This window comes from Schistocerca americana, chromosome 1, assembly GCF_021461395.2.
Source record: "Schistocerca americana isolate TAMUIC-IGC-003095 chromosome 1, iqSchAmer2.1, whole genome shotgun sequence".
Classification (NCBI taxonomy): domain Eukaryota; kingdom Metazoa; phylum Arthropoda; class Insecta; order Orthoptera; family Acrididae; genus Schistocerca; species Schistocerca americana.
This window is the reverse complement of record NC_060119.1, coordinates 36725065-36737357: the sequence shown is the minus strand read 5'-3', so window position 1 is coordinate 36737357 and position 12293 is coordinate 36725065. Positions and strand designations below refer to the sequence as shown.

Here is a 12293-nt window from a genome sequence, read left to right as displayed (position 1 = left end):
ATACATAATCACCCCTTTTATATCATTGATACAGCTATCGACCACCAAACAGTAGTACATATACCGCAAAGACAGAAACCATAAGCACGTGCACCGTAGATATACTCCTCGCTGCATTAGATATTTCCCGCGAGGTCGGGCAGTCATCCACCCCCAACACGTGACTAGAGCGCCCTCAGTGAACTGAAGGCACTCTCAGAACTGTTGCACAAATTCGGGGTCAGCTCCACTCAGCAAAAACGCGCTACTGTTTCTGGTCCCAACGTCCTTGCTTGCTTGTTTTTCTACACCCATCTCCAGACACTGGGATTACAAGAACATACGTAATTTCGCATGGTTTGCCAGAAATTGAGAGATTGATACCAAATAAATTAACAAACGACGGAGCTGATCCTCCTTGGTACACAAAACAGGTTAGAACACTGCTGCAGAAACAATGAAACAAACACACCAAATTTAAACAGATGCAAAATCCCCAAGATCGGCGATCTTTTACAGAAGCTCGAAATTTAGCGGTGACTTCAATGCGAGATGCTTATAACAGTTTCCACACTGAAACTTTGTGTCGAAACCGGGCAGAAAATCCAAAGAGATTCTGGTCGTATGTGAAGTATGTTAGCAACAAGAAACAATCAATGCCTTCTCTGCCCGATAGCAATGGAGATACTATCGAAGAGAGTGCTGCCAAAGCAGAGTTACTAAACACAGCCTTCCGAAATGCCTTCACAAAAGAAGACGAAGTAAATATTCCAGAATTCGAATCGAGAACAGCTGCCAACATGAGTACCATAGAAGTAAATATCCTTGGAGTAACAAAGCAACTTAAATCACTTAATAAAAGCAAGAAATTCTGGTCCAGACTGTATACCAATTAGGTTCCTTTCGGAGTATGCTGATGCATTAGCTCCATACTTAACAACCATATACAATCGTTCGCTCGACGAAAGATCCGTACCCAAAGACTGGAAAGTTGCATAGGTCACACGAATATTCAATGAAGGTAGTAGTTGTAATCCACTAAATTACAGGCCCATATCGTTAACGTCGACATGCAGTAGTATTTTGGAACATATATTGTATTCCAGCATCATGAATTACGTCAAAGAAAACGGTCTCTTGACATACAGTCAACATGGGTTTAGAAAACATGACATACAGTCAACATGGGTTTAGAAAACATCGTTCCTGTGAAACACAACTAGCTCTTTATTCACATGAAGTGTTGAGTGATATTGACAAGGGATTTTAGATCGATTCCGTATTTCTAGATTTCCAGAAGGCTTTTGACACTGTACCACACAAGCAGCTTGTAGTGAAATTGCGTGCTTATGGAATAGCGTCTCAGTTGTGTGACTGGATTTGTGATTTCCTGTCAGAAAGGTCACAGTTCGTCGTAATTGACGGAAAGTCATCGAAGAAAACAGAAGTGATTTCTGGCGTTTCCCAATGTAGTGTTACAGGCCCTTTTCTGTTCCTTATCTATAAAAAAGATTTGGGAGTCAATCTGAGCAACCGTCTTAAGTTGTTTGCAGATGACACTGTCGTTTATCGACTAATAGTCACAAATTGGAAAACGGTTTAGAAAAGATATCTGAATCGTACGAAAATTGGCAGTTGACCCTAAATAACGAAAAGTGTGAGACCATCCACACGAGTGCTAAAAGGATTCTGTTAAACTTCGGTTACAGGCTAAATCAGTCTAATCTAAAAGCCATAAAGTCCAGTAAATACTTAGGTATCAAAATTACGAACAAAAATTGGAAGGAACACACAGAAAATGTTGTGGGGAAGGCTAACCAAAGACTGTGTTCTGTTGGCAGGACATATGGAAAATGTAACAGACCTACTAAGCAGACTGCCTACACTACGCTTGTCCATCCTCTTCTAAAATACTGCTGCGCGGGGTGGCATTCTTACCAGATAGGACTGACGTAGTACATCGAAAAAGTTCAAAGAAGGGCAGCACGTTTTGTATTATCGCGAAATATGGAAGACAGTGTCACAGAAATGATACAGGATTTGGGATGGAAATCCTTAAAAGATAGGCGTTTTTCGTTGCGATGGAATCTTCTCACGAAATTCCAATCCCCAACTTTTTCCTCCGAATGCGACAATATTTTGTTGACACCGACCTACATAGGGAGAAAAAAATGGTTCAAATGGCTCTGAGCACTATGGGACTTAACATCTGTGGTAATCAGTCCCCTAGAGCTTAGAACTACTTAAACCTGACTAACCTAAGGACATCACACACATCCATGCCCGAGGCAGGATTCGAACCTGCGACCGCAGCAGTCCCGTGCTTCCGGACTGAGCGCCTAGAACCGCTAGACCACCGCGGCTGGCTACATAGGGAGAAATGACCACCACGATAACATAAGGGAAATCAGAGCTCGTACGAAGATATAAAGGTATTCGTTCTTTCCGCGCGCTATACGAGATCGGAATAATAGAGAATTGTGAAGGTGGTTCGATGAACCCTCAGCCAGGTACTTAAATATGATTTGCAGATATCCATGTAGATGTAGATGTTGATGTAGAGGAAGTGAGCCCCTCTGGTAGTTTCCGTTGCACCAGGAGTTACGGAAAGCTCGGTGGGGAACGGGCACTGTTGCCTAAGATAAATTTCGGTGAAACGCTTGAGTTCTTCAGCTTAACTGAAGCCTCGTGATTTCACAGTCAGTTTGTGCTACGAATTTTCAAAAAATGGCTCTGAGCACTATGGGACTTAACATCTGTGGTCATCAGTCCCCTAGAACTTAGAACTACTTAAACCTAACTAACCTAAGGACATCACACACATCCATGCCCGAGGCAGGATTCGCACCTGCGACGGTAGCGGTCGCGCGGTTCCAGACTGAAGCGCCTAGAACCGCCTGGCCACACCGGCCGGCTACGAATTTGCAGTATAGGCTAATGACTACGTTCGATAGTTGTATTGATCGTACCTTCCTTTGTTCCTTTGGAACCACGTGGTGGGCAGGATCCACCACAAGCATGATTAGATTGATCTAGCGAACCTGTCTGTAGTGTGAATGTGAGTGTAACTAAATCTTGGTATGGGTGTGATTTTATTTCTCTGTTCTTTTGCGATTTTTCGAACCGATCTTTCGTGTGCTTTAATCTTCAGGTTGTAATTTGTACCTGCGATCAAAGAGCCCCACATTATACCAGTGCACCGTAATGCGTCTTCTTTCTTGCTCATTTAATTTGTTTTCTGCGCGCTATATTTGTAGAGTTACCCGAGCTTAGCGATTCAAACGGTAACTTTTGTAACGGTTTAGTTCGGTGGATGCCACGTGTGCCTTGGATGATCGGAGGCCCTTAGCCTTGGTGATTTAATTCTGAATTGTTCTGTTTCATTTGCTATTGTGATTTTGACTAGGAATTTCGCCTACTTTGTAGCTTGAGAAATCTTTCTTTTCTTTCATTGGACTCGCGCGTAATCGATTTCACCACGTGGTCACTCAGTTTCTGTGCACGCTGGGTACATGATTGGCCATTGCGAGTATTTACTGCTTAGAATTCCACAAACGGCATAAAATTTTCTGCACAGTAGCTCATGTCAGGAATGGTAGTGTTTTGTTCTTCTCAGTCTTTAATTTTATGTTGTATGAATCCAGTGTGAAAGATAGGGTGTACGCTTTCCACATTCATTCCAGATTTTTTTTTCATTCATTCCATATTAAATTATCTTGCGATATCTCACTGATGCAAGACACAGTAATTTAATTTGATGATCAGGCACCTGGTAGTTAAATTATTTCCTCACTTAATATAAGTGTGAACAGAAATTGTTTCGTAAATGATCACATTGTGCCTGCCAACGTTATTTATCGCACTCTAATTTAGTACCTTGCTTATTATATTTTTAAAAGTTAATATTTGACGCCCTGATTCATTAAAAAGTTAACTGGGTCTGGGAGTCTCCTTAAGGACAGTAAAGGGGCTAATTTTTTCATTCTTAAATAATTATTCTCGCATTTAGTCTTTAAAAAACTTAATCCTCAAAATTTTCCACTTCACTTTTTTTAAACTTGAGGAAGGGCTTAGGCTGGTAGCGACCGTGAAATTAATAGGAACGTTATGTCCAGATGCTTTCCAGCTCTCGGTTAGGGCATCTTACAACGGCTCATTTTACTTTCGCCTCTGAGGACGTCTCCTGATTCAGGATGACTCACAAGGTCCTGTCTGATAGGAAAACGTGACTCCAGTCGCGTGTTCGGTATAACATTCCACACTTTCCGGGATTCAGAGCGAATCGCCCGCATGACCTTCTGGACTTTACGAAAAATGTGGTAACTGGAAATACGTTTAACGATCGGCGCTCCCTGAACCACTTAAGAATGCACTCAGATTTTGTGGTAGGTTTTATAATTACTGTGTGGCCATCATAAATGATCGCACACATGAGTTTAAATCAGGCTCTTGTTTTTAAGAAGTTTACATATCTGAGCAGTACGATCGTCATTATTGACCTTTCCGTGCAGGTCTTCGCTGTCGGGTTGCTACGCCATAACGGGAAGAGAACGCCCTTTTCGGTCCGTTGCACGGCCGGGGTCGCTCCCGGAGCCGGGCGACGTGACTCGGCTCGTGGCGGCGCGGCGGCTGACCCCTGCTGTCGCGTCACCGTGACCTGCCGGAGCGGCGGCCCGCGGCGCCGAGCCCCTAGCAACCGCCGCCTATCTGCCGCGTTCTCCAGTGACGTCACCGCCGCAGCCGCCGGGGGGTCCACGCGCGTTCGTTGAGCAACCGCGCGCTTGTCGCACCGCCGCTATTTCACGGTGAGCGAAGCAAGTGACAGTATTTTTTTGTTTTTTTGTTCTAGAGTCAAAGCTGGTGCCATCTAACGTCCCTTCCGTCCTACATCAGTGATACCTACATGTATTTCCTTCTGGTACTTGTAACGTCTTCTCAGATCTTCGGTCTTGGCTAACACTCAGAGCAATGAGATTGTTATTTCTTATGTATCGGTATCGACGTTACAAACAGAACATTGATGAACTGAACTCGCGACTTGTGCGAGATATTTACTTCACCAAATGTCGTAATTAAATCGTTTATAATCGATGGTTTGTCAGTTGCTATTTAAATATTAATAATAAGTTCAAATTAGTTCCAGCGACACCAAATTCCCTATAGACTGGTTGTAATCTCAAATCTTTAATCAGTCGTAGCAGTGTTATTAATTCCTAACGTCAAGGAGTTTCTATATAAGCGCCGAGCGCTTCAATCAAATAATATGGCAGCACATTATCTCTATAAATAAAACTGTAAAACGTGAATGATAAATGCTTGAATTGACACGATATGCTGGTTTATTACACAATATTAGTCACTTCCTAACAGAGCCGTGAGGAAGAAGCTTTCCCAGGTGTTGGGGGAATTATAAATTATATGCTTCGTAACTATTGCCAAGTTCTACAGTCCATTAGTTATTACGAATGAAATTGTCTATCTGTGTGCACTTCCTAAATAGTGTTAACTGCAGGTTATCTAATAAAGTCACTTCTGTCTAATATATGCAAGTGCTCTATCTGAATTCTAAATAACGTAATATTTGAAGTCAAAGTATCGTTTCACTGCGTCATAGTAGATCGCAATAATCAATTCTGAGAAAAAAACAATATGATTGCGCCTGCACATACGAGCATTCAAAAGTACGACCTGCTTCGGCTAACTCTCGTAACGTAGTGACAATGGATTCAATTATCCTTAGCCATTGCTCACGAATCTCAAAGGGTACTCACACGGAGTATTCTTTGGGAACGTTGAGCCTAATTTGCGAATTTTAATTATGATTTTGCGATTTGCTATGATTTTGAATTTTGAGTTTGATTTTACTGAAATTCTATCTTTCTTTCGTATGTTAATAAATTACTAAGTATTAGATTCCTGATTCAATTACTGGTTAATATCCAAATAATAGTGTTAACTGGAAATTTGTGTGCTTGTTCATTTTTCATGGAATCTGGAACTCGTTTTGGGGAAATATTTGGGAATTTTGGAGCTAATTATTTATTTTCATTTCGCGTCCGGGGAAGTGGCATTACATACTCCCTTTGGGACGAATTAACTTGCCGAGTGCACTTTAGACCGGTGCTGGCTTTTAAAAAGGGGGAGTAGACGACAATGAAACAAAGAAATAATCCTAATAAACATAGGACAGCAAAGCAACGGTTTCGCCTATACGTTGTACACTGAAGAGCCAAAGAAACTTGTACAGCTGCTTAATATCGTGCAGGGCACCAGCTAGCACGCAGAAATGCCGCAAATTGACGTGGCATGGACTCGACTAATGGCTGAAGTAGTGCTGGAGGAAACTGACATCATGAATCCTGCAGGGCTGTCCATAAATGCGTAACTGTACGAGGAGATGGAGATCTCTTCCGAACAACACGTTGCAAGGCACCCCAATTATGTTCAATAATGTTCATATCAGGAGAGTTTAGTGGCCAGCGAAGTGTTTAAGATCAGAGGACTGTTCCTGGAGCCACGCTGTAGCAATTCTGGACTTGTGGGGTGGGTCCTTGTCCTGCTGGAATTGTCCAAGTCCGTTGGAATGCACAATGGACATGAATGGATGCAGGTGATCAGACAGTATGCTTACGTACGTGTCACCTGTCAGAGTCGTATCTAGACGTATCAGGGGTCCCATAACCCTCCAACTGCACATGCCCCACACCATTACAGAACCTCCACCAGCTTCAACAATGCCCTGCTGCTATGCAGGGTTCATGGATTCATCAGGTTGTCTCCATACTCGTACACGTACATCCCCTTGATACAATTTGAAACAATACTCGTCCAATCGGATAACATGTTTCCAGTCATCAGCAGTCCTATGTCGGTTTTGTTATATCCTAGCCAGTAATGCCACCCGAGCCCGCTGCCAAAAGGTTGGCAGCATCAAAGTCCGGACGCCGTCCGCATAAGCAGCGCCAGCGAGACAGCAAATCGCCGCAAGTCTGCGCGCGCCACCGCTGGCTTCTGGCTTCTTAAGCGCTGGAGTCGCGAGCGCTAGGACAGTTCTGTATTCGCCGCTCAGTTGTATACTCGCCACCGAATTGTGTACTTGCTAGTCAGTTGGGTGTTCATCGCAGCAGAGTTGTTGTTTGTCGTCAGCCGACGCTGACCTAGCCGCTCCGACTCGAACTAGACAGATTTCTGTAGACACTGTGTTTCTGTATCTTCGTTAATAAAGATAAGTACCGACTTTAATTTAATCAGAGTGTTTGGGTTTTCATCTTTCTGTTCACTGTTCCAGCGGACCGGTCGGCCCGCTATTAAAAGCGTGGCGGTGACTTCGTAAGCCGTTTCTACAGCGAATTGCTTGTCGCTACGAACGCCGCCACAAAAGGTTTGACGGGCCCTGGTGAGGTGTAAAGCTTTGCGTCGTGCAGTCCTCAATGGTTCACGAGTGGGCCTTCGGCTCCGAAAGCCAATATCGGCGATGTTTCGTTGAATTGTTCGCATGTTGACACTTGTTGATGGCTCAGCATTGAAATCTACAGCAATTTGCGGGAGGGATGCACTTCTCTTCAGTCATCGTTGGTCCCGTTCTTGGAGGATCTTCTTCCGGCCGCAGCGATGTCGGAATTTGATGTTTTACCGAATTCCTGATATCCAGCGTACACTCGCGAAACGGTCGTGAGGGAAAATCCCCACTTCATCACTACCTCGGGGATGCTGTGTCCCGTCGCTCATGCGCCGACTATAACACCACGTTCAAACTCACATAAACCTTGATAACGTGCAATTGTAGCAGCAGTAACCGATTTAACAACTGCGCCAGACACTTGTTGTCGAATATAGGCGTTGCCGACCGCAGCGCCGTGTTCTGCCTGTTTGCATATCTCTGTATTTGAATGCGCATGCCTATACCAGTTTCTTTGGCGTTTCAGTATATTACGACGGAGTACATTTACATCTTTCGGTCTGCAAGGATCCAAATTGCACTTTTGCACTTGAGGACGAATACACTGCAAGTGCTCCAAATGGTCAACGTGGATGTGAAGGTAGTCTTCAGCATGACTACTCAGCGATACCTATACACGTTTGAAAACCTCACGCGTGTCACAAATGCATTGACAACCACGCACACCGCGTTTTCAGTGTTCATCAGCGCTATCAGTGAGAGTTCGAATACATCAAAGCTTTTAAATATCACCACACGAAAAATCCGACGGGTTGAAGTCACCATAGTACTGGCGAGTCACGACCAACATACTTGTTTTCGAAATTTCGTACTGCATATTCCCGAACAGCCACACGAAAATGTGCCAGTGCACAATCAAGCGCGTACATTCTTTTAACATAAGGACCTTCATCCAGAATGTAGCCCTGACATGAACATTGTTGTAGCACTGGCGTGACTGTAGTTGTGCATAAGTCATAAAGGGGGAAACACTGGATTTGGGACCTATGTTTTTTTGCGATTATTTGCCTGTTTCATTGTCCTGTACCTGTCCATTTGGCTTGTACTTAGATGGTCAGCTACCCTATGCAGCTGTCTTATGAAAGCTACGACCACATTCCAACTTTTACAAAGGATCTAATAAAGGCACTCCAGTACTTCACCAAATATTTTGTAGAAGGTCGTTTCTAAAATACGTCTGACAAAGTTATTTTGCAGTGCAATTTGCGCATAGTGCCAGTCCACCCGAAATTTCTAGCCTTCACATTCCCGGGGTCTACTTTTTTCGTCTGCTTTGCCGATTACCTCTTCATTTCTGAATAAAAGCCCAGGTTTTGCGCGTGTTTTTAGGTTTGGTGGCGATTCAGTAGATGCGACATGGAGTAGGGAATTGAGAAAACTATCTTTCAGCAGTTACGCTATGCGTAGGTTGTTTAGCGGAGTTAATGATAATCACAATAAGAAAAAAATGCAACACAATTTGTGACAATTCTTCGTGATATAAATATCTAAGTGATTGACGACATCGGAGCTACAGACCAAAATACGTTCTACAAGAAAAAAACAAGAGATCTAAGAGTCATGACGATACCTTCCAGCATTTGGAAACTTCTAGAGGAGCTCCTGGTTCAATAAGAAGCCGTTCTGAAGAGACTGACTTTACCTAAAGCACATGCCTGCAACTGCTGAACTTATCCAAACAATACAATGTTCAGCTAACTGTACAAATAGAAAACTTAATATGCGCAAACCGAAAAGTTCAGTGTCAGAAGTCGAAAACAGGAAGCTCCCGCAAATAGGTAGCATCACAAATATGTGGAACAAAACTTGACAAATTGTAGTTTTTGGAACGCGACGTGACGAGGAATAAAAATATCCTCTTCTCTAAAAAAAAAAAAAACACGGTGTGTGCAATCCAGTTTCAATTCCGAATTTTCATGCATTAGTGTATCTTCTTTCCTTAAGCATCTTTAGCTCTGTTAAGATCCGTGAATTGGTCTGACTTCATTCTTAGGTGGTTGAAGCTGCTTCTGGAGTAAGCTGCTTCGTCTCTAGCCACCCGACCTGGCGTCTTCTGTTTACCCAGTCACGAAATTAAACATGTTTGTTCCTTTTCTTTTGTACTGATTTCAAGTAGACAAGCCTGAACATGGTATCTTCTAATGTTATTGCCACAAGTTTCATTTCAGAGTTGACACTGCTGCTTCGGTACTCATAGAATGTTGAAACTGATGGCGCCATGTACATAGCCATTTGCGAAACTAGTTACGCAATTGTAGTTTGTGAAGCGAGTTTCGCAACTGAGTGTCTCCGTATAGACGAGACTTTAGGGTTTAACGTCCCATCGACGGCAGCGAGGTCAGTAGAAACGCAGCATTTGAGAAGGAAAGGGAAGGAAATCGGCCGGAATTTGCGTTGAGCCATTTGGTGAACCCACAGGTGTCCGTATGGGGCTTTGAACCGCGGTCCCTCCCGGATAGAACTAACGTGTCTTACCAGTGTGCACTTCGCTCGGCCGGAAGCCTTGTTGCACATTCAAGTGACCTTCCAACCAATGAAATAAAGTGCGCCTACCAAGAGTTACAATGAAACCCTTGCCGTTGTTCACCGTGAAGGCAGTAGTAAGGATATAATTTAGAATTGTTAACAAGTGTTTACTCTCACACGCTTTGTTCATTTATCCATCCTGTACAGCAGAACTTTATCACATTTCCCAAAGGATGTACCTCATATTTATCTGTGTGTTGTTCTGATGACTGCTACTCTTCACTACTTTTCTGTTTATTTTATTAATTGTCGCTCCGAAATATGTGTTCATCAGCCTGTCCATTGAATTTAATAGTTAATTCTTTCTTACTCACAGGCAGCCGGTTTCCACTGCCTCCTTCAGGACGGCTTAGCTGCCGATCGGCCTACAGCACCGGACTACATTGGTGCTCTCTCCCCCGCACTTGCCCGTGCTACTCCAGCTCTTCGAAGGGGGGAGGGGTGTTACGCTATCGCCAAGGTAGCCCCTGTGGGCCGGCAACACATCTAAGACGATACAGGTTCGAGGTTGCCTATGCCCAAAGGCGTAAGCAATGGTAAACATCAGCTGTTTTGGAAACAGACATTCCGTGTACTATTTACTGCACAGGGAGTTCGAGATGGCCTGCAGAAAGTATTACTACACCAACATCTGATTGGCTGACCAATACTATTTAAAGGCTAGAACCAGCACTGAACATCAGTTCATGCCAAATACCGACCTCAGTGATGTCTCCACGGAAGACTACATCTTCGCCATCGGAATAGGACTTGGAATTTAAGTGTCTGTGTGTATTACAACGGAGTCTTATGGGAAACATAGAAGTTATCTTTTGTTGCCTCTAGTAGGAAGTTCTTACTGGCTTTGTGATTGTGACTTTTCGTTGTTATTCAGTCATTTCCACGTAGACTCACGTAAATAAAAGTTGTGTTGTAAAAACGTTCGAATTGTTAGTTACAGCACTGGTGTTGACTTGCCCAGGAGAGGTGTAAAGCTTTGTGTCATGAATTCATCAAGTGTACACGAATGGGTCTTCGGCTTCAAAGGACCATATGGATGATGTTTCGTTGAATGGTTCGCACGCTGACACTTGCTGATGGCGTAGCAGTGAAATCTGCAGCAGTGAGCGGAAGGGTTGCACTTCTGTCACATTGAACGATACTCTTCAGTTGTCAGTCCTGTTCTTGCAGGATCTTCTTCTGGCTGCAGCGATGCGGAGATTTGATGTTTTACCGGATTCCTGATATTCATGGTACACTCGTGAAATGGTCGTAAGGGAAAATCCGCACTTCATCGCTACGTCGCAGATACTGTGTCTCATCATTCGTGCACCGACAATAACACCACGTTCAGATTCGCATAAATCTAGATAACCTGCCATTGTAGCAGCAGTAACTGGTCTAACAACTGCGCCAGACACTTGTCTCGTACAGGCGTTGCCGACCGCAGCGCCGTATTCTGCCTCTGTATTTGAATACGCATGCCTACACATTTCTTAGGTACTTCAACGTATAAGAGCTGGAAATATAAAAATCGTTCCTCTCTTTGGGCAGATATTGTAATAGGTGAATTCTGTAAGTGAATTTTAATTTTTTTATTTGATCTCTAATGGATGAGTAGAAGACGGGGAAGTGATTTATTGTGACTACAAAAGCTCACAGTTCAAGGATATTAATTTTTGTAATAAGCTGGTGCAGTTGTTCTTTAAGATGGCAAGAACTATGCCCCTTACATGAAGTCATTAAAGATCACCTAACTCACGTTGAGCAAACAGTAGGGCTGAACAAAAATGACTGACAAGGCACAATACATATTGTAGAGGGTATAGTATGGGCGTATTGGAATAATTAATGTCGGGTGATGGTTTTAAAGTAATTCACGTGACATGAAAACTTTGTGGAAATGCATCGATTTACTGGAGGCTAGTTTATCCCAGGGAAGTATTCGAGTTGACCACCGTGGCCGGCGGGGGAGCGGCGAAGGGAAGCGACAATAGGCGTTTTCAGTGAAACATATGACAAAGCCACACAAAGCTATGGTGGAGCGGTCAACAGAGGTCAAAATATGCATATTTGTGACTATAGCAACTTCACGCTGAACTCACAGTCCGCAGAGTCTGAAGTAAATCAGGTGATGAGCGACAGAATGAAATACGCCGGCCTCCGATGGGTCGTAGGACCAAGGAATTTGAAGTACTCTCCTGGGAGTCAGAATTCCGGAAAAATTGGTGTTTGTGCAGACGCTAACCTTGATGGGTGGCCTGGGAGGAGCTAAATAGCAGAAGTTGAGAGGAAGGGAAATTTTGTGGGAATTTGTTCACTTCCCAGAGCAGGCATTGGTCGGCACTGG

At 43.6% G+C, this 12293-nt stretch overlaps 1 long non-coding RNA gene across 1 annotated transcript in view; it reads left to right on the top strand.

The window, feature by feature from the left end:
• The window catches only part of LOC124623212, a 71259-nt gene extending 60406 nt beyond the window's left edge, over positions 1–10853 (top strand). Inside the window, exons 2-3 of the long non-coding RNA XR_006980685.1 lie at positions 4491–4784; positions 10281–10853. This is a non-coding gene — a long non-coding RNA (uncharacterized LOC124623212). The remainder of the gene's footprint in view (positions 1–4490; positions 4785–10280) is intronic.
• Positions 10854–12293: the final 1440 nt, after the last annotated feature.